The sequence below is a fragment of the Wyeomyia smithii genome, chromosome 3, assembly GCF_029784165.1.
Source record: "Wyeomyia smithii strain HCP4-BCI-WySm-NY-G18 chromosome 3, ASM2978416v1, whole genome shotgun sequence".
Lineage (NCBI taxonomy): Eukaryota > Metazoa > Arthropoda > Insecta > Diptera > Culicidae > Wyeomyia > Wyeomyia smithii.
In genome coordinates, this window is record NC_073696.1 from 25,972,211 (window position 1) to 25,995,177 (window position 22,967).

Below are 22,967 nucleotides of genomic sequence, written 5' to 3' on the forward strand. Positions count from 1 at the left end.
CAAAAAGAACAAAAAAACTTGGTTCTGGTCTTCTGCTATCAAGTTTCGTTTTATCCATATAACGATTCCCCACCCTAATAGTTACCTACATATACCTACAAAGTACCATTGAAATCTGAGAAACTAAAATCAATTACTGATCTTGTTTGTATGATTTTCTTAAGAATATCGGTCATTTTAACAAAAAATGGACGTAACTCAAAAATGCTACCAACGATTTTTTTTTAATTTACCCAGAGATGAAGAACATCATAACGAACAAACCAGCGTTCACCGTTATGATGGTATTTTTTGTTTGATAATAACGGTCTGTGGGAACACCGTGACTTTATAGGAGTATTTCTGAATTAGGGATGATATTCATAGGCCGCAAATTGACCCTAGTTGCCATATTCAAGGTATGGTTTCATCAACGATAAATTAGTGAATTTTTGAAGACACCTATTGAAACATTATTTAAAGGAAAATATATGATGGTTGTACAGTAGCTAATCTGAGACAGTTGAATCAGAGTTTTGGTATTCTGAGCCGGAAATGCTCGTAAATGTTTCTAAGAATTTTAGAAGAGTGTCTATCATCAGTGATGAACGATAGCTACTGAAAGCTAAAAAAATAAAAGAATTTCGTTTCTGAGGTTTTTACAATAAAAGCAACTATACGTTGACCGTTTCCACCGACAGGTTTCAATGGAGGCGCGCCATCTTCCTTCCATTCTCGCTCGAGTGCACTTTCTATCGGCACTTCGGCGGACTCGGGTCACAAGACCGACCGATCGATCATAATGTTTATGCTGCGAAGCACGATCTCACCAGGTTGCGAAGAGAGCGCAGAGGGCGAGTGAGAGCGCGCGAGAGCGACACTCCATCCAACTGCAGAGTAGCGCACGCAGGAATAAGAGAAAAGAAAGAGAGCGATTTACCAACGGGATCGCTGCTGTTGCTCTGCAGCGCGCTGCACTGCGGTGCGATGCATCTACTAATGCAGTAACTTTAGTACACACAGCATTATTATTCAAACGCGCGCTAGTATTAGCGTGTTACCCCGTTGCATCACTCTGTTTGACATTCGCACGACTACACGGTCACAGACGGCGGCGGCGGCCAATTATTATTGTTAGAATCTTGAGCCGTTTGGAATCGTTCTGCTCTGGTCGTGCGTGTTGGTGTGGTAGTAGGCCGTGATGATCGGTTTTTCGTAGCATGCGGCTTTGGCTTTGGGTTTGGGTTCGGGTTTAGACGGTGTCAGCAGATTCGTTTGTTTCGTGGCTGGCCGCACTGGCGAAGGGAAGAAGCATAGAACGTTTTTGTGTGTGCGCTTCGCTCACTCGCGCTGGTTACTATGATCATCATCGTGCGCCCGCTGCGGCCACCCCAAAATCCAGTGTTAGTGCTGATTTCCCCCCGGGTTGCTGTTATTGCTGATCGCTTCTCGTCGTCGGTCGGTCGCACAAGTGTTCGCGCTTCTAGTGTATTAGGGTTTTCTTCTTAGTCGTAGCCCCGTCGCCGTGTTCTGACATTGTGATCTGGTTGGCTGCTAGTTGGCTGCCACTGTTGCGCTCGGTGCTGCTGCTGCTGTTGTTGTTGTTGTTGTCGTTGCTGTTGTTACTGTTGCGGCTCATATGGTGATGTGTTTTTTTTTCTTCTCGAGCGCGCGCGGGATGAAAATGCGCGCCGCGCGGCGGCTGCGGCTGCGGCATCTCTTCTCTAAGTTATAGGGCCTTAATACTAGATGCTTCGGCGGAAACCAGGCATTTCGTGTTAGAACGCTGACTAATGTGAACGTGCTGAGACTTTCCGTTCCGTTCCGTCCGTCTGTCTGTGCGCAGAAGTGTGTTACTGGGTATAGTGTTACCGAGCGCGCAGCCAATTTGCTGGTGGCCTCAAAAGTGTAGTTAGGGGATAACCGCGCGCGTGTGTTCCATCCAACCCATTCACCCATCCACCCACCGTTGGATGGTGGAACCCGTAATCAAGAAGGGTTCGGGCATGGATGTGACTTCATTCAGTGGTGATCGCAACTGACGACGGTGGTGAAGAGTTTTTCCAAAGTTCAACATTGTGTAATCTTGGTTCAGGTTTTGGAGTTTTCATTTTTATTTTTTCACTGTTAATTCTTTCTGTGACGATCCAATTACTGGTTGTGGCAACAGTGAGTGTGTCTGTGTTGCGGATCAATTGACGCCAGTGTGACGAGGAGTTGATTGAAAACACATTCCCGCGCTCGCTGAAGAAGAATCTTGATATTGTTCAGTGAAGCGCGCAGCGTGAACACAGCGAAAAGGGCGTGACTATCACGCGCGCACACATGTGACGAGAAGTGGTGGTCAATTGAAACTTTTTTTTAGGGAGGCCCCCAGTTCTGGTGGTGCTGTTGTTCAGTCGAAAACGGTGCATTCATTCACGGGGTGGAACAAAACTACGATTTTTTTTGTGATTCCGGTCAGAAAACAAGAAAACAGTGCAACAAAAAGAAGAGCAAACCGTGCCTGCAGAGTTTTCAGTTTCGGAGTCAAAGCCGTAAGAAGGCGCACGAAGGAGTGAAAGACGAGCACAATTATTCCGATTCTGTGAAGAAGACGCAAAAAAGAAAAATTAAGGACCGTACCACTCAACATCTGGCCCCGTTTGTCGTCCTCCTTCAGCTCCGTATGCGCGCATCCGATCCGAATCCGATGGCGATGTGAGTTTTCGAACCCATAAGCGTGTGTTTTTTTTGTGTGTTGGTTGGTGTTTTGTGCGCTATTTTTAGAATGTACTAACTTCAAAAACACTCTTCTGCTTGCTCTCTGTGTGTGTATATGTTCTCTTGAGCTACTGCTGTTTTGCTGATGCTGTTGCTGCTGCTGCTAGCTAATAAATAAATAAACGTACATTTTGTTGTTGTGACCATTCATTGCATTAGAGAGAGAGACAGACACCCCAACTGATTTGCCTGTTGCTGCTGCTGGTGGTGCTGCTTGCTGCTTAAGTGTGTATCTTGCCTGGTCTGCCTGTTGGCCCTCGTACAGGCACAGGCAACCGCAGCGTATTTTGTTTGAATATCTCAGCGACTATGTTATCAGCAACAACTGCTGGCACGAAGCAGCGAAGGAATCGAGTGGTGTATGGCCCTGTTATTATTATTGCCTCAACTGCTTCGAAACGCGATAGCAGCCGCGTCTCCATCATCAGCACATTTAAGGCTATCTCTCTTCCTCTCTCTCTCGTGCGCTCTCTATCGGTCGCTCGCTTCTTTTTTCCCCCTCAGAGCGGTCATCGCAGCTAAGAAATAAAACTAGCAAGAACTGAGACACCAGACGAAGAACAAATGCTGGAATGAATTGTCATTGTAAGTTAAATTTGAATTTATTATTATGATACCATCTCCGCCGCACACACGACATTCACAGTGACCGACTGATGGCTGATGAATGTACATTTGCACTTTACTATGGCAGTATAAGTAGACTAGAACTGCATGCTTGTATTTATTGTGGGGTGATGCATCATTTGTGGGTCAACTCTTTTACATGTGTGATTGGTCCGATATTTTGAGAAAGAAGGTTGTGCTCTAGACACCAGATGATGTTTAGAGCACTTTCGGTAGCTACCTTTTACTCGTGCAAATAGCTAGATTATCACCATTTTTTTCATGATATGTATTTAAATACCAACAGCTAACTAAAACAAATTTACTCAATTTCAACAAATAGATCAATCTATAACCTTTAGCTTCATACACCTTTTTTTTGTATATTAGACAAACAGACTCGAATTTTTCTTTTGGGGAAATACGAACGGTAACCAAAAGAAAGCTTTATAATATTCACAAAAAAAAACATACCATTTTCACCACAACTGTTTTCTTTTCATATATCAGTTTTAAGTAAACTATAACAGAAAATCATTTAGTTGATTGAAAAAGCAAATTATCATTCACTTTTCAAGCCAGTCTTTTCATCAGGAGGTTTTGTCTGTTTTTGGCAATTGTTTCATCGTAGGGTAAAAGCACCGGTTTTGGCCATAGTATGTTATTAATGAAAGATATTTGGCCTGCTTCCTTCGAAAAATATGTAATTGAATCAGTTCAACGTTGAAATCGGATGAACTCGCCTGTATTTTTCACTAACATTGATTTTAAATAGTACAATTATGTTATTTTGTTTATATATTTTCCCACCAAAAAACTTCTCTAGGCTCTCATTTTGGCCATAGCATTTCTTAATTGGCCACTCAGGGCTCCTATTTTGGCAAATTCGCGAAAAAGTTGAATTCACACGAATTTATTTTATAATTTGACTTTACCATGTAGTTATATTTTATCAGCAGAAAATTCTCGTTATTTAACTAACTAAAAGGCCAGTTTAACTATCAATCAAACTGAATAATACTATTATATTCACACATAGCTAGCAGTGCAAAGTACTTCGAGCTAGAATTTTATTTAAATTGAGTAGGATATTTAATAACACTGACATCACATCATTGATCTACGTTAATTTTTCTTCTGTCATTTATCTTAATTAATAAGCTTCCCCTCTTTATTTTTTTTCACATAGAAACTTATTCGTATTATTTACCAACTATAGTTAAAAATCCGAAGCGTTAGTTTCGGTGGATACAACCGAAGTTACAACTTTGTAAATAATCTAAGCAAATAGAGAATGGATAAATTATATCAAAAAGCGGTGCTGTAGTAATACAATCTTCCTTATTCAAAACCAGTTTGGTGTTTTCACCAATCTCATGCGATAGCTTATGACAGCCCGAAAAACTTCGTACTTTTCATGTTTTGCATCAATGTCAATACGTTACCATGGATTTGTTTACATATGGCCAATATCAGGATTATGAATTATGGAATTGCTTTGATATGTGGCCAAGAATCGATCATTGATCGCTTTTGGAAGCTTCTGTTATTTTTGATATTGCAGAGAAAAATTATACCATAATGCCTATTTTTTTTATCCATGGGCTGTAATAAGTTGTGCTTGATGCTGGTAACAAAATTTGCTATAGAAAAATACAAACTTAAACAAGATTATGCTCTATCAAAAATAGCTTGCAAATTACCTAAACGTTAGAATGTAAAGTAGGCTGTCCCAAAAAAAATCGAAGTTGAAAAAGTCAAGGTGCTCAGCCCTAAATTGAAAGATAATGTTATTTATAGCATTTTTGTAAAACATTCCGACTTTCTAAAAGGTCGTTTTCAGGTTGCCGAAACGTGATTTATGAAAAAATGACTTTTTCAAACTACAAAACCACTCCTTTGCACTTTTTTCAAATCTGTTCGATCCCTAAATTTTTCCATATATTTTTTTATTTTTGTGTGGTTGTTTTTGAATATTTTGCATGGTTTGGTTCAGCATCGCATTCAATTATTTGACTCACAGACTTATCGGGGGGCTCAGATATCGGCGTTTTTACATGTGATGAAAAACTATGCATTTTGTCAAAAATGCCGCTAAAGCTCAATATCTCCATTGCACAGTGTTATATTCTGCCGTTTGTGCGTATAATTTCCTAAATAGTGATTGAAATGTTGATTATAGCCGTGAGCTATGGTCGGAGAAGTTTCAGGATATTCAGAAATGCATCTTTTAATGTAGAAAGAAGGGTTATCCACCCATCCATAATCCACCAATAAGTGAGATAAAAAATTTACTTTTTAATCAGAATAAGATAGATGCAAGGTGTCTTTGACTAAGTTTTAGGTTATTTTAAAACAAGAAACTTTACCGAAGACATCATGTTTCTTTCTCTTACATATTACGAGCAACATTGAGTTTTCTATTAGAAGGCACGAAAAATCATAATTTTCGTTCTAACTTTTTTCGCAGATTTTTCCAAATTTTGAAACCTTCTACTAAGTTATCAGCCATCCAAAAATGCATTAGTTTTCTAAACATTGTTATTTTTTATCTCCCAATATAAAACAGTTATTTAACATATTTGTTGAAATGCATAGTTTTCCATCACATAGAAAAATGCCAATATCTCAGTTCCCCGATAAGATATCAAGTATCTTCTTTCATGTAAATTTTCGTGGTAAATCCCGCTTTGCAATGAAAATTTCAGTTCTTGCTCAAATTTTTTTTTATTTGTGTTTTGAAGGGTTTTATTTAAAAATTATTAGAAAAATTATTTTTTTTGTGATGCTTAATGGGCTCTGGTAGTCAAAAAACTGAATACAATGCTGAACCAAACCAGACAAAATATTCAAAAACAACCCCACCAAAATTGAAAAATATAAGAAAAAATGTAGGAATCAAACAGATTTGAAAAAAAGTGTAAAAAGTGGGTTTGTAGCTTAAAAAAGTTATTTTTTCATAAATCACGTTTGGGCAACCTGAGAACAATTTTTTAGAAAGTCGAAATGTTCTACAAAAATGCTATAAATAACATTAACTTTCAATTTAGGGCTGAGCACCTTGACTTTTTCAACATCGATTTTTTTGGGACACCCTACTGTACAGTAAACCTGGGAGAGTATAATTGGTTCCTTTATTAGAAGTAAAATACGCATATTTGTTTGCTACAGTAAGTAATGTATTTGTCGAATAACTTCAACAGTTTCAAAAGGAGACTTCAAAATAGGAGTAATTCAAGATACTTCTTCACAATTATCAATTTTATTCTATCATGGCCAAAACTGGTGCTATGGCCAAAACCGGTGCTTCTACCCTACGCGGAAATTCAACCTATTCAAAAGTCTTGTCATTAGAAGCATACAAATCTCTTTGAACACGCTATTTGATTGATAGAAAAACTATAAAAATCCGTTGATTTTAGCTCAGTTTTTAAAGTCCGATCTCTTACATCAAACGTTTCACTGTTAAATGTTTTGAATCCTAAAGTCAAAAATTATTCTAGTATTCATTAGTATTATTATACAACTTCTGATGATGCTTAATGTTATACAAAGTAATGGTCATATGTAAATAATAATAAAGCGCAGGTACAAATAATGATAAGGCGCAGGTATGGCGCAGGCGCATGAAATATTATCACAAATTAGGGTGACCAACATTTGCAATGAATTCAGAAATCTAACTTTCTCATCTTCATAGATCGTAACAAGCATTATCCTACGATGTTGTAGTCAATTTAACAACCTTCTATGAAAAAGTTTTTTATACCCCTCAAAACAACTGATTCATATTCAAAGCCCTTTTCTCTCTAAATTTCATATCAATTTTCACAATTTCTACAAGAAAACTGTCCTGGGATGATCTTTATAACTTTAACTAAAGTTGTTGATGAATATATTATTTTTTTAAATTTGAGAAAATTCAATAATATAACAATTTTGAAACGTTTGCGTTCAGAAGTACACATATTTGATTCCTTTCGGTTTTTTTTTAATTGATCACCTTTAATTTGATCCAAAAATATCAAAAATCCATCAACAGAAGTCATGACTTTTTCTGGCCATCCTACTTCTAAACCGGTCACCCTGACAACCGTGCAAAATAATATGCGTCAGATTATCTTCGATGAAGATCAAACCCAGCAGTTTTGCGCACAACTGAAGCTTTTTGAGTGACCAGTTACGTAATAGAGTGTGACCACAGAAAACTAGCTTTAGACCCAAATTTTCCCCTAAATTCGGTTTCTGGACCATTGTGCAGTATCCTTCGATGATCGGGCCTACTTCAACTCAGATTGGTTTAAATGTTACTCCCAAACATTGTACCTCATACAATCCGAGTGGAAGCGTTAGTCATCAGTCTGCAATCTACGAAATATACCGTGCTTACGCTACGCTACGCATTGTGCTACTATTGCCTTCAAATCCTTAATTTAAAATTTTCTTATTAAGCAGATTTCGACAGAACTGAAGCACTTTTGTGGGATTGGAATTCTACACCTGATAGGGAAGCCTTAGTACACCAAGCTGTATCTTAAGGTGCCAAAAAGATGTAGATGTAGATGAGAATATTGCACAGGTAGTAGTTCATGAGATTGTCAATATCAAATTTTTTTTTTTGATGCCAAATGTCCTAAAAATGCATGAAACGTCGAGATCTGGTGTTAACTGGAAAAAATATTTTTTCCCTACACATTCCTTCAGCCTTGTGTAGCTCAGCGTTGTACTTGGTGAGTGACGCTCTGAATTTATCCCAGTTGGTTGTGCTTTTGGGTTATTGAGCGTTTCGTTCCACCAGAGCACGCTGTGACACACAAGATCACGTGAAGCAAAATCCAGATCGTCGGGTGTGCGTATATCGATTGAGCAGAAAGACCAGGAGTTGACTAAGTGTTCCCTAAACGAGGACCAGTTTTTCTTCTTCGGGTTTTCGCTTCTTATAGGATTAGCTTCGATGTCAAAAATGATGTGTCGATGATCTGATGAGTTCGGTTCGTCGGATACATGCCATCTTTTATCTTTTTCGGCAATGTTTGTGCTGCAAAGAGTGGGGTCGAGAACCTCGACTCTTATGGTGTTAGAAAAGTGGGCCTTGCATATTGCATACATTGCATAAATTCACCGCGTTAGAAGTAAGATATTCAAGAAGGTACTCACCCTTGTTGTTGGTTCCGTGCTGTCCAAAATCGTGGGGTGAGTATTCACATTGCATCCGATGAGGAATGGCTTATCGACTGCTATGCAGGACTCGGGAGGCGGATTTTCGTTCAGATCACCGCGGATGCATTGACCATATTTTGTTTTCCGTTGGTAGTCGGGACTTCCTGAAAATTGAAGTGTATTTGAATACTCTGCTCTACTGAATTGCAGTTCTGGGTTTCGACTGAGTATTATAGTAGATTAACCTACCTTTGTGTTGGTTCTACCTTTGTAACCTACCTTTGTGTTGAACCAGAGTAACGGTTAGTTGCTTTTTGGTGAATCTTGCAGCAAAAGCTGCTCAATGCGTGTTCGATCCGCCTATGGTTGGATTGGAGGATCCTCGGTTGCCATCAGCAGAACTGCCGGTTTGGGTTACCTTTGCTCCGACACCGGCTAGCTTTGCCTCCTGTAATCGGTGGGCAACAGCCACATGACCAGCACCGGAAGATGGTTTCTGGGACCTAGTTGCGAGTTGAGAATAGATGAGGGAGTGAGCTCCTGGTAGTTCTCTGCGGAACCTTTTTTTCACTCGCAAATGGGGAGTGGTTGAGGCATCAAGCTGTTGCTAGCCGTCTGTATGCATTGAGGTGATGACGAAACTGGACGTTCCGTCTATACCTTCTTGGTTAACCGTTTCGCTGTTGGCGCAGGCCAAGTTAAGGTAACCGTGTTTGAAATGGCAACTTCTGAACTTGAGCCTGAGTAGCGGACAGTCTAGTGCCGCAATTCGATCCAGAATCGAATCGTGCACAGTTCCAAGTTGCTCATTGGCTAGTAGTTTAGTGGAGTAGCCATCAAGGGTAGTGACGATGTCAATAGCCCCAACCATTTCCCACGGAGTGTCTCGGGACCGAGGGACCATCCCCATTGCGGACCCGAGAATTTTTGTTCACCGGACAATCGGCGCTGGTGTTTGGTGAAGGGACCTTGTAAGCAGAATTGCCGTTTTGACAGATTTCTATGTAAAGTCACAGATTTTTTTCCTTTTTCATATCACAGAATCTGTGATCACAGATGACAGATACTTTTGAAAAATCACAGATTTTCACAGATTTTTTTCATAAATGCTGGAAATGACAAATAACCTCATTTTTCTACACGCCAGACTCATTTATCCGAAGGTACGATTTTCAGGAGGCTCGATTAATCATCCGAAGAAAATGATTTGACTGTCCGGAGTCATTTTTTCTTAAATTTCGGACCTTTGTCTTTTTATTGATTCCATCCAGGAATGCCAGTTTTTCGCGCTAGATACTGCTTACTCAACTCAATGAAATATGCTGAGAGCTGACTGAATCACCTCATTATGATTGAATTTTCAATATTTTGACGTTTACCATATCCAATGTATGGACGAGTTACTTCTGCCTAAATCATGGCCACTTTCTCTGATCCATAGCTTATCTGGTTGGTTTCAGTAAGGTCGCAAACAGAGTAGACAGTACAGTTGCCCTTAAACCACGAACAAACAGACGTGTATTTTTGTTGAAATGGTTCATATTGTTTGTATTGCTCATGTTAATTCCACGAAAAGCTAGGAAAATATAAGTCCGCTGCGTCAGAACCCCGCTTAACGCAGTAAGGGCAGTGATATAATAGAGGGGGCCCTGGTCCTCCACTAGCTCCGTTTGCGGCTTGGACATCATTTGTTAGGGTTGCTATAACAACGGAGTTTAAAAATTGTTAGAAAAGGAGTTCCAGACACTTCGGTTTGGCAATACCGGACTTCGTAAAAAGATTGTATACTGAAGACTGGTTTTACTGTCACAGCCTAATAAATAAAGCTCACACAAGGCAACGAAACTGTCTTGTGTTGCACACAACAGCAGCGATGCCAGATTGGAAGACATGTCTTTAAATCGAAGACATTTACAGTGTGGTGAAGACATCCTTGTTTGTGAAGACAAGTGGAAGACATTGAAAAATATGTGAAGACACTAGAAAATATGTCATCACGAGCCGCATTTTCCATAGGTAGTGACCTTTTTTTTGCTCGACAGTTTTCGATTTGTCGGCAATTTTTCCATGCTTCGGACATGACAGCCAAGGTTGTTTATTTTGAGGATGTCCTGTTGGCTTGGCTTACGCTGTTGACAGCCTGCACTCCTTCGATTCTCCTCGTTCTTTGACCGGTGCCATAATGAATACGAAGCAAACCGTTTCATACGTGTTTCGATTGTTGATATTATTTTCCACGTAAGAAAAAAACGTGTTTCGCACCATCTCGTTTTCATTATAGCATCGGCCTTACTTTCGTGCCGACATTTCGCTTGTATTCGTGCCGAAGGATGTCGGGGATTATAGGCTGGAGTGACAGCTTGGAAGAGCCAACATACATGAGGAGGTGAATAATAACAGCCCGCATTGCATGTGTGTGCTGTCGTCAGTGGCTGTCGAGATATGAACCGAACGTACGGGAAGCAGCGTGAATATACGTTTCGAAACCTTGAGTACGATTAACAACAGTAGATCTGATTTTGTGAAGACTAAGGGTAAAATCGTTAGTAAGTAAATAAGTTGTTTTTGTTTTGTTTTTTAAATTAACTGGGAAATTAACATAGGAACGGAACCAGGACTGGTATTACCAGTACTTATGCTTCAAATCATGATACGAACGGATCGTGCTGATTGGTTGCAGACATGAGGAGAATGAAATTATACTCAGGGCCGGATTTGGGTGGTGGGGCTCTGGGGCAGATATTTTCTTGGGGCCCTCTTTCCTTAAAAAAATTAGAGGTAACAAAACATTAAATTTTGTAATGACTTAACGCTTCGCTGGAAGGTTACGAACAAAAAAAAAAGTCACACATTGTCTCCACGTCTGGCCCAGGGCTAGGCTGCCGTGATATGACATTGTGACGTAGATCCAAGTGATAAGTTTTTCAGTACGGCCCAAAAACGAATGAATTTCTCGCCACTTTTGTATAGAAATGGGTACCTACGTCACTTTGTTTTTTTGATTTTATACAACGTACGAATAAGTAACAACGAAAAGGAAGACACCAAAAGATAGGTCTTTGAGCGGGGGCCTAGTGTGGTTGGTAACGTCTCCGCCAACCACGCTCGACGCCTGGGTTCGAATCCCACCGCCGACATAGGTTTAGATGGTTGTGAGGTGGCGTGATCCTCTCACAACCAACCCAACTGGTCTAGATTCAATCCTAGCCGACACCGGGAGATTTTCTGAGACGAAAAATCTCTGGGATCACGCCTTCCATCGCATGAGGAAGTAAAGCCGTTGGCGCCGGTCCGTTAATAAACGAGTCGTGAGTTAGGGTCCTGGGTGTGGAGTCGCCTCCCTGGGCGTCGGTGATTGGCCACAACAGTGGCGGAACTAGACCGACGGAAAATAAGCGAGAATAAAAAAAAAAGATAGGTCTTCGAATAATGAACAAATTGGCATGAAAAACCCATATTCGGAAAAATGGCCTTTACATCACTTTGTCATCTCACGGCAGTAGGGGGGCCCTTATGTCGGAATGCCCGGGCCATTTGTCTCCTTCGCCCCCCTCCCCTTAAATCCGGGCGGATTAGACACGTATCCTTAGTACGCAATTCGCTTCTGTGAATGCATTGTAATCATACAGGAGTATGAACGCATTTGCTATACTCTCATGTGATTTGGGAATGACGAATGAAGTTGACGAATTTTTATTTCCTTCTGTTTCAGTCCTTTTTGCCTACGTTTTGATCATATTTCATTTTGATTTTTCTGCTCATTTAAACCGTTTTAAATTATTATGTCCATTGTTGGCTTTTCTAACCTTCAGAGACGTTTCGCAACCATTTTAAGCTGTATCCGGAATTCATTCTTTCATTCTTTTTTATTCTTTCAAGCCTTTCGAAGTCATTCTGTGCCGAACACGCATCAGTACTGGACGTGTTTGGTGATCGGTCCGATAGAGTATAAAACAAAAGACGTGTGAACAAGTGTTGGCATTGTTTGCCTGGTCGAGTGAAATAAATCCGGGTTCAAGGTCGTTCCTTTGTGCAACTGTTTCGCATCGTGACTGCCAGCTGGTGCATAAGCCGATTTGGCTGCTGGCTGGATTGTGCTACAGCAGTGGACGAGACACAAACGAGGAAAAAGAAGAAGCCATCAGTGTCAGCGAGTCGTATCGCTGTGTGGAGTGATCTCACACCTGGCTCGCTGCTGGTGGCTGTTTGGTGCTGCTGTATTGGTGCTGCTGGCTGTAACGGCTGCTACTTCGAACGATCGGACAACCAACCTTACTGGAAGGGAGAAATAAAAAGGTACGTGTTCTTGTCAGCGCTAGTGCGCTAAACATAGCGCGATGGATGTAGATCCCTCGCCTCCCGCGCCACCATCCCCGAACCCCTCTGACCCTGACCCTTCTGTTACCCCCTCCCCTGTTCATTCTTCAGTCCCCCCTCGCCCCAGGCTTTACCCAGACGGAGCCCAGGGCAGCTATACTGTCTATTTTCGGCCAAAGGCGGGACCGAAATCGAAACAGTTGAACCTCTTGCAGATTTCTAAAGACCTGACGAAGGAGTACAAGGGCGTGACCGAAATTTCCAAGGTCCGGCCTAACAAGCTCCGTGTCGTGGTCGGTAACCTGAAAGAGGCCAACGATATAGCTTGCTCTGAGCTTTTCACACGCGAGTATCGCGTTTACATACCCGCACGAGACGTGGAGATCGACGGTGTCATAACCGATTCGAGTCTGTCCGTCGAGTGTATACTGCAAAGTGCCAAAGGGTGCTTTAAGAACAAAACGTGTCCCGAAGTAAAGGTGCTCGACTGCAAGCAATTGCGGTCAGCATCGATCATCGGTGGCAAAACAGTATACACTCCGTCAGACTCGTTTCGAGTTACGTTCGCCGGGTCTGCACTACCAAGCCACGTCTCGATCCACCGGGTTCGTCTCCCTGTGAGGCTCTACGTGCCCCGCGTCATGAACTGCCTGAATTGCAAGCAGTTAGGCCATACAGCCGCCTACTGCTGCAATAAGGCACGATGTGGCAAGTGTGGGGAGTCTCATGCGGAAGATTCTTGCAGTGTTAACGCTGAAAAGTGTATTCACTGCGGAGAAAATCTGCATGAGCTCTCGACATGTGCGGTGTACATGCAGCGCAGGGATAAAATAAAACGGTCTCTCAAAGAGCGTTCAAAGCGTTCCTACGCTGACATGCTGAAGAAGACCGTTACCACTTCTCCCGTTACTTCGAACCCCTTCGATCTGTTGCCCTCTGAGGAAACCGATTCTGACGATTCACCAGCGGGAGCATCTTACGCCAATCCTGGGGAGTCTAGAAAGAGGAAAAATATTTCCTCTCCTAAACTTCCCAGAAAAGGTCCTAAGATTTCTCAAAGTGAAATGAAAGTTACAAACAAACCAAACAGTGCTGCGGAAAAACCGAAGCAAACTCCTCCTGGGCTGGCAAATTTAAAGTCCCAGAAGGAGTTCCCAGCACTGCCAGGAACATCTAAAACCCCAGTTGCTCCTTTTACACTCCCAGTTGATGAAACAAACTCTGGATTAGTGAAATTTTCTGACATTGTGGACTGGATTTTTGAAACTTTCAATGTACCCGATCCAATTAAAATTTTTCTTACAGCATTCCTCCCAACAGTTAGATCATTTTTGAAGCAGTTGACTGCCCAATGGCCTCTCCTTGCAGCGATTGTATCCTTCGATGCCTAATTCAACTGCGTATATGAAGGATTCTATCTCTGTCTTACAGTGGAATTGTAGAAGTATTTTACCAAAAATTGATTCGTTTAAAGTTTTGATAAATAAAAACAAATGCGATGCATTTTCCCTTTGTGAAACTTGGCTTACTTCAAATATTGATCTCAACTTCCATGATTTTAATATTATTCGCTTTGATCGAGACACCCCATATGGAGGAGTACTTTTAGGGATTAAAAAGTGCTATTCTTTCTATCGTATTAACCTCCCCTCGATTCCAGGCATCGAAGTTGTCGCATGTCAAATGACAATACAAGGTAAAGAGCTTTGTATTGCCTCAATATATATTCCTCCCAGAGCACAGGTTGGGCAACGGCTGCTCTTTGATCTAATAGAACTTCTTCCCTCGCCACGTTTGATTTTGGGAGACTTCAACTCTCATGGCGTGGCTTGGGGTTCCCCATACAATGATAACCGCTCCTCTTTAATCTATAACCTTTGCGATGACTTCGACATGACTATTTTAAACAACGGTGAAATGACACGTATCCCGAAACCTCCAGCGCGCCCAAGCGCTTTGGATCTATCCTTATGTTCGACGTCGCTACGGTTGGATTGCACATGGAAGGTAATCCTCGATCCTCACGGTAGCGACCATCTGCCTATTCTTATTTCAATTACTAACGGGTCAACTCGCATGCGACCAATTGACATTCCGTATGACCTCACACGAAATGTCGATTGGAAGTTATACGAGGAAATGATTTCAAAAGCGGTCGAGTCGATTCAACATCATTCACCACTTGAAGAATACAACCTCCTCGCGGGCTTGATTCTCGACGCCGCGTTGCAAGCCCAAACGAAGAAATATCCCGGCGTAACGATCAAAGAACGGCCTCCCACTCCGTGGTGGGACCAAGAGTGCTCCGATGTCTACACGCAAAGATCCGACGCGTTTAAGGCCTACCAGACGGGAGGTATACCTGGCGACTATTTACGGTATTCGGAGCTTGATACCAAGCTTAAAAGCTTGGCTAAAGCAAAGAAACGTGGATATTGGCGTCGGTTCGTGAACGAGACGTCGAGGGAGACATCGATGAGCACTCTTTGGAACACAGCCCGAAGAATGCGGAATCGCGTAACGGTCAACGAAAGCGAGGAGTCTTCAAGTAGGTGGATATTTGATTTTGCCAGGAAAGTATGTCCGGACTCTGTTCCTGAGCAAAATATTGTTCGCGATGCGTCTCCGGGCCATGACGCGATAGAATCACCTTTTACGATGGCAGAACTTTCAGTTGCCCTCCTGTCCTGTAACAATAACGCGCCTGGATTAGATAGAATCAAATTCAACTTGTTGAAGAATCTACCCGGCAATGCCAAGAGGCGCTTGTTGAACTTGTTCAATAAGTTCCTGAAGCAAAACATTGTACCGCAGGATTGGAGGCAAGTGAAGGTGATCGCCATCCAAAAACCAGGGAAACCAGCTTCTAATCACAACTCTTATAGGCCGATTGCAATGCTATCCTGTATCCGGAAATTGATGGAAAAAATGATACTCCGTCGTTTAGACCACTGGGTCGAATCAAATGGTCTACTATCAGAAACTCAATTTGGCTTCCGCCGTGCCAAAGGGACGAATGATTGTCTTGCGTTGCTTTCAACAGATATTCAGCTGGCGTATGCTCGTAAAGAACAAATGGCGTCTGCGTTCTTGGACATTAAGGGGGCTTTTGATTCCGTTTCTATTGACATTCTTTCGGGTAAACTTCACCGACAAGGATTTTCTCCAATTTTGAACAATTTTTTGCACAATTTGTTGTCCGAAAAGCACATGCATTTTACGCATGGCGATTTGGCAACTTTTCGCATTAGCTACATGGGTCTTCCCCAGGGCTCATGTTTAAGCCCCCTTCTTTACAACTTTTATGTAAATGACATCGACGAATGTCTGGCAAATTCATGCACGATAAGACAACTTGCAGACGACAGTGTAATCTCTGTTACAGGAGCCAAAGCTGCCGATTTGCAAGGACCATTGCAAGATACCTTGGACAATTTGTCTGCTTGGGCTTTACAGCTAGGTATCGAATTCTCTCCGGAGAAGACTGAGATAGTAGTTTTTTCTAGGAAGCATGAACCTGCTCAGCTTCAAACACAATTAATGGGTAAAACGATTTCTCAGGTTTTGGTACACAAATATCTTGGTGTCTGGTTCGACTCTAAAGGCACCTGGGGTTGTCACGTGAGGTATCTGATGAAAAAATGTCAACAAAGAGTGAATTTTCTTCGTACAATAACCGGACAATGGTGGGGAGCCCATCCAGGAGACCTTATAAGGCTTTACCAAACAACGATATTGTCTGTTATTGAATACGGGTGTTTCTGCTTCCGCTCCGCAGCAAACACACATTTGATCAAACTGGAGCGAATACAATATCGTTGTTTGCGTATCGCCTTAGGTTGCATGCAGTCGACCCATACGATGAGTTTGGAGGTTTTAGCTGGAGTACTACCATTGAAAAACCGCTTCTGGAGCCTGTCTTCTCGTATTCTAATCAAATGTGAGGTCTTGAACCGTCCCGTGATTGAAAATTTTGAAAGGTTAATCGAACTTAATTCTCAAACCCGTTTTATGACATTGTATTTCAATCACATGTCCCAAAATATTAACCCTTCTTCGAATATTCCAAATCGTGTCGACTTATCAAATACTTCTGATTCTACTGTGTTTTTCGATACATCCATGATAGAAGAAACTCGTGGAATCCCGGATCATTTACGCGTGCAGCAGATCCCTAAAATTTTTTCCAATAAATATCGAAACATCAACTGCGACAATATGTACTACACTGACGGATCACTTCTTGATGGGTCCACTGGCTTCGGTATCTTCAATAACAATTTAACCGTCTCCCATAAGCTCGATAATCCTGCTTCTGTTTACGTCGCAGAATTAGCTGCAATTCAGTACACCCTAGGGATTATCGAAAAAATGCCCACGGACCATTATTTCATCTTTACGGACAGTCTCAGTTCCATTGAGGCTCTCCGATCGATGAAAGATGTTAAGCACTCTCCGTATTTCCTGGGGAAAATACGGGAACATCTGAGTGCTTTATCCGAAAAATCGTATCAGATTACCTTAGCGTGGGTCCCTTCTCACTGCTCGATACCGGGTAATGAGAAAGCGGACTCTTTGGCTAAGGTGGGCGCAACAAACGGTGATATTTATGAAAGACCAATTGCCTTTAATGAATTTTTCGCACTTGTACGTCAGAATACGATCATCAGTTGGCAAAATGCTTGGACCAGAGGGGAATTGGGAAGGTGGTTACATTCCATAATCCCCAAAGTATCGACGAACCCGTGGTTCAAGGGGTTGGATGTAGGTCGGGATTTCATTTGCGTGATGTCCCGGCTTATGTCCAATCACTATAGATTTGACGCGCTCCTCCGTCGTGTTGGGCTCGGGGAAAGTGGTATCTGTGCCTGTGGTGAAGGTTATCACGACATAGAGCATGTGGTTTGGTCATGCCCTGTACACCGTGACGCCAGGTCTAAATTAATAGCTTCCCTGCAGGCCGAGGGTAGACAGCCGGCTGTTCCTGTTCGTGATGTCTTGGCGAGCCGTGACCTATCCTACATGTCCCTTATATACGTTTTCCTGAAATCCATCCACGCCCCAGTCTAGTCCCGTTCCCCTCCGTCTACACCCAACAAAACGACAAGAACACGTTTGAACCTTAAGCACAAAACCAGCAACCAGACCCCGCACAACAGAACCAGGACCCAAGGACTACGAGCCTCTGTCCCAACTCACGACATCGTGGCTCAGCAGAACGAATCCATACATGCCATTCGACGATTATCAGACGACCATTGAACAACAAAACACTGATTGGAAATCCCATGCTAGTTTTAAGTTAGACTTAATTTCAGCTCGTAGTCGGCAGCGAGGATAAAAAATTTGCTTTAGTTTTTAAGTCATCAGATATAATTGGCGCCGTTAAACATTAAATTGTATTTGTGCCGTGTCAAATAAATGTTATGTGAAGAAAAAAAAAAGCCTTTCGAAGTATGTTCAGATATTTTAAGCTACATCTACGGAGTTTTTATGCTTTCTAAATAAAGCTTGATTAAGTTTTTTCTTGAGTTGAGATTGAGTTTTCTTGAGAAACTCTGGTTATTTACAGTAAAACTTAATATCATGCACTCATTTTGTTTGTAAATGGTTCAGAGTAATTCCAGCTGAATTCGGAGTTATACTGGTTTCTTAATAAAATAGAGGTTTCGAATAGGTTCAAACCATTTCGAGGATGTTTTATACCGTGGTGGATCGAAATCCGTACACCTAAGCACATGATAATTTTCGACGGTCAATATAAAATCAAGAAATTACAAAGTTGCTTTAAACTGACATGTCTACTTATAGGTCTACTTATATTTTATCACTATTTTCAAGCAAAATGATTTAAATTACTCTGAAAATCGAAAAAATCATGTTTGAATTAAACATGTTTTGAATCGAAATACGTACGCAGTTTTTCATCTGAATCGAAATCCGTACACTTTTGAATCAAAATCCGCACGCACGCAATATAAACTGGATCAAAGTCCGTACAGTAATGAATCAAAATCCGCATACATATAGGAGTACAAAATGATTTTTTATTTATCTTTAAACGAATAAATACGAATAAATATATTGTGACGGTCAATTGGGTCCTAAAGTTTTACACGGTTTGCTAATTTTTATGTCAGCTGAAATAGTGCAATTTTCTGTGCAAAACATTGTTTTTAAAAAGTGTTAATCGTTGTCCTTCAAATTTTAAATGAAGAATGGAAAACTGCTTGAAGTGCCTTTACTGACAGTTCTCTCATATACAGTACATGGGCGAACTGTCATTCAGGAAATTTAGCGCAGTTTTTCATTCTTTATTTAGGGATCGAAGAAGAACGATAAAGTTTTTTTGAAAATCACGTTTTGCTCGGAAAATGGGTCTTTCTTTTAATGATTTTTAAAAACTGTAATAGCTTTAGGTCCCAATTGAATGATTCGACATAAAAAAACATAAAAATTTCCTCAACTACCAGCTACGAGACGCCTTCTTCCAGGTCCAAATTTAAGTAGGCTGACCAGATTTTCTCGGGATAAAAACAGGACAAATGGGTTCAAAAAACGGGACACATGATAAAATTGATTTTTGAAAATTTTTTCCAACCAAAGCATACAAACAATTATTCATTGCTTTGATGAACTTGCCCGATCCTGAAGAGTGTGATTTTTTGCAATGAGTTCCTGTAATTTGTCACATGATGATCGAGATTTTGACAAACATTTATTATGGTCTCAACTTTCAAGCGCCACTTTTTCATCAGTTCACGAAAGGGGATGTCCTTCCAGTAGTGCGGTACTGTCAATAAGGCACAAAACGTACTCAGTAATGTTAGAAGGATCCTGGCCGCTTTAAAACTTATTTTCCATTTAGAGAAATTTCAATGCAAAGCTCTATTTAATATTTTTTCAAGGAGTATCCGAAAACGGTACAAAATGGCAAAAAGACGGGACGGTTAAAAATAATCGAAAAAACGGTACTGCTCCGTTTAAAACGGTACGTCTGGTCAGCCTAGATTTAAGGAGGAGAAAAATGCCCCGGGCCGCCCCCTCTCGAAGCTTCCCGGTACGACTTTCCCTCGCGCACCTCTGTCACAGCTCTTTCGGAATTGTTTTCCGTATATTTATGCTTTTCTTCCATAAAATACTGAAAACAAGGATGAAAGATCAACAATATGTGCATGATACACACGCTGTACGGATTTAGATTCAGGCGATTAACAAGGATCAAAATCCGTACGGCACAGTTTTTGATGAATAAATACAATTTGCACTATTTACCAGACAATATACAGCTCGAAAATGACAAAGACTTACCTTTTCAATCGATTTCAAAAAGATTCACAGAGTAAAACACTTTTATCCCACTTGAAAAACGTTTTTATCTGAAGAACGTTTCCTTAGTGAATTCACTAACAATGCGACGAAATGACAACTGAAACCGATACACGACTAATTTTTCATTTTAAATATTTTTATTTCATGGCCTACTGGTGCATAGTTTAATTTAACGGAAAGTCAACAGTTCAACGGACATGTACACGTAACTGTCATATGAATTTTCATTTTTATAATGCTTAAAACTGAAAAAAAAGGTGTACGGATTTCGATACTGTACGGGTTTCGATCCAGCACGGTAACTCATTTCATTTTCACGTTCACGTTTTTTCTTACGTTCCTTACGCTTCAGTTTTTTCCTTTTACATATTTGGTTTTTCAATGGCCATGGTTGTCCACGGAGGGAGACGGGGGGTCTAAAATACCGATTTTTCTTACACGTGAAACGTGGACGATTTTGAGGGGTTTACCACTGTGGCTTTACCACCTCCCAGCTGGTCTCGAGGTACGATGCTGGCCTAACAAGCTAGTCGGCGTATGTTTGAGTCCCGGCACGGGAGAGACTGTTAGTGTCAGTAGGATCGTAGCGCTAGCCCCGCGATTGTCCTGTACATTTAACAGTTGGCTGCGAAGTCTGTGTATAACAAAAACAGAAGGTCAAGTTCCGAATCGGAATGTAGCACCAAGGCTTTGCTTTGCTTTTTACCACTGTGGCTAGGAAACCAAGGTTTTCGCCATAAACAAGACAATAGATTTGAAAATGCATAGGGAAGCGTGATTACAGAAACGTCGCCTTACCTTTTTTTCAAACTCAAGAAGGTCCAATTTGTCCAGATTTAGTAAGTTGAAACACAAATATCTTCATCAATATTTAAATAGTTCTCCAAATTTTGGACATGATCATTGGCATATTTTTTCAACAATAAGCTTTCTCTAACTCACTAACTGTACCCTGATAAACTAAGTTCATTTCATGTAGACAGTCAACACGAAGACTTGCAATGAAGCTATATAAACGAATCGTCTCTCTCAAAACGATTGAAGGCTTTGAATGATCTCGATTGAACTCGAATTTATATTTCGTATAAAATTTTATTACTATTTTCATCCACATGAGTAATAACAACTCTTTTCAGTGCCAATATAAACATCAAAAGTACAAATAGTCCCAATTGGTCCACTCATGATTCATTACCCTATTTTGTGACAGCAGACGAGACGTCAACGGCGCGGACGGTATGACGACGATCGGTGGATCGAATCGAACCGTTGCTGGTCGGCTGCAGCGGACGTGTGTTCCATCGGTGCCATCGTCGTCGTCGTAGTCGTCGTGGTCTACGCCATATGAAAACTATGGTTCTAAGTCATCTTCTAACACTGCTGCCCTGCACTGGGCCTCCGTAACTGGCAAACTCTTTATCAGTGAACAAAGAAACTCGTTGTGTTTATACGAAATGAAGACGAAGATGATGATGATGATGATGTCGGTGGTGATTATGGTGGTGATGATGATGGTGATGTGTACTACTTACAACACACTCTTTCTTTCTCTCTTTTACGCTCTTAGTAAACGCAACGTTGTCGTTGATGGTAGATTAGAAATTAACTAGCCAACAGGAACTGCTGCTGCGGAGACTTTTGGTAATCTTTCATGCTTGGAGGTTGGTCAAGATCTAAATTATTCAATGCCAACGTTTGTTTTAGGGGGTTCGGAAAATGTGAAATTGAATAAAAAACATTTTATAACTCGTGTGATTACTGTTTCTTTTAACTGTTGCAAAGGGTTGTTTTTAATTGTGTGCATACAGAATAAATATTGCCTACACACTCATAGACCGCTTAAGATACGGATAATTTGCAATAAACTAATAGAGATTTTATTTTTATTGTCGTGTAAAATGGTATGATTAAACTCAAACTTAAGCTTTCGCCTTCAAGGACCTCTGCCTTGAACTTTCGAGTGAAAATAGTTTAGAAAAAAAAATCACTGCCTTAAATTTTTCCGGAAAACTCCAATCGAAGTTTCACAGTTAAAATTCTGTACAGAATTTCATTGTTGTGTTTATGTTATTCTTAGCATTCCCTCAACAATTCGAGAAATTTTACTCTAAAACAACTCTAAAAAGTTGTGCGTCCTTGTTTTTTTGTTATATGTGTGTATACATACATCAAATCTTTTTCTGACTGATCGGGAATTTTTATTTTTATGGAATAAACCTGTCTGTATCTATTTATTTTTCTATGTATTCGAGAGTTGCCTCGGGAGTTCTTTGTCTGGCGCATAGATGGTGTTGGCTACTTGAATAAAAATTGTTGTCGGAATCATCTACCACTATATACAGTCCCTCCACAGTTATGGGTCAGCTACAATTATGGGTCACTTTCACGCAAATACGTCTATTCTCACGAAACTGAACAATTTTCATTAGCAGTGGTATTTTTTGCAACTCACTTGTAACCTCATTCATACTATTGAAATGATTAAAAGTTAAAAATGTCACTAAAAACTATAATTTTGCTCGGTGCAATAAGTGCAGTGACCCATAATTGTAGTAATGTTACATCTTGCGTTACACAATTGTGGGTCAGTCCATATTTTGGCTATTTTTATTACTTTTACATGATTATGCGACAAGACTGAATAAAATAACTTATTATCAAGCTTCTATAACAATAAAATAACTTGAGTTATGTAATTTGATGATTTTACAGTCTGAATGATTTCGAATGTAAAAAGTAACCCATAATTGTGTCTTTTGCTATGTAAGTGATATTTTTCTCCCCAACCGATTTACACGCATCAACTGCAG

The 22,967-nt window shown here is 40.7% G+C and overlaps 1 protein-coding gene across 3 annotated transcripts in view; it reads left to right on the forward strand.

Moving 5' to 3' along the window:
- Nucleotides 1–1,406: 1,406 nt before the first annotated feature.
- Nucleotides 1,407–22,967, forward strand: part of LOC129726671 (uncharacterized) — a 75,772-nt gene continuing 54,211 nt past the window's right edge. The window contains exons 1-2 of one of the 3 annotated variants that reach the window (XM_055683630.1): nt 1,407–2,679; nt 3,247–3,327. The gene's annotated coding sequence lies outside the window, so the exon portion shown is untranslated. The remainder of the gene's footprint in view (nt 2,680–3,246; nt 3,328–22,967) is intronic. The other 2 variants (XM_055683632.1, XM_055683631.1) reach the window with 2 other exon arrangements.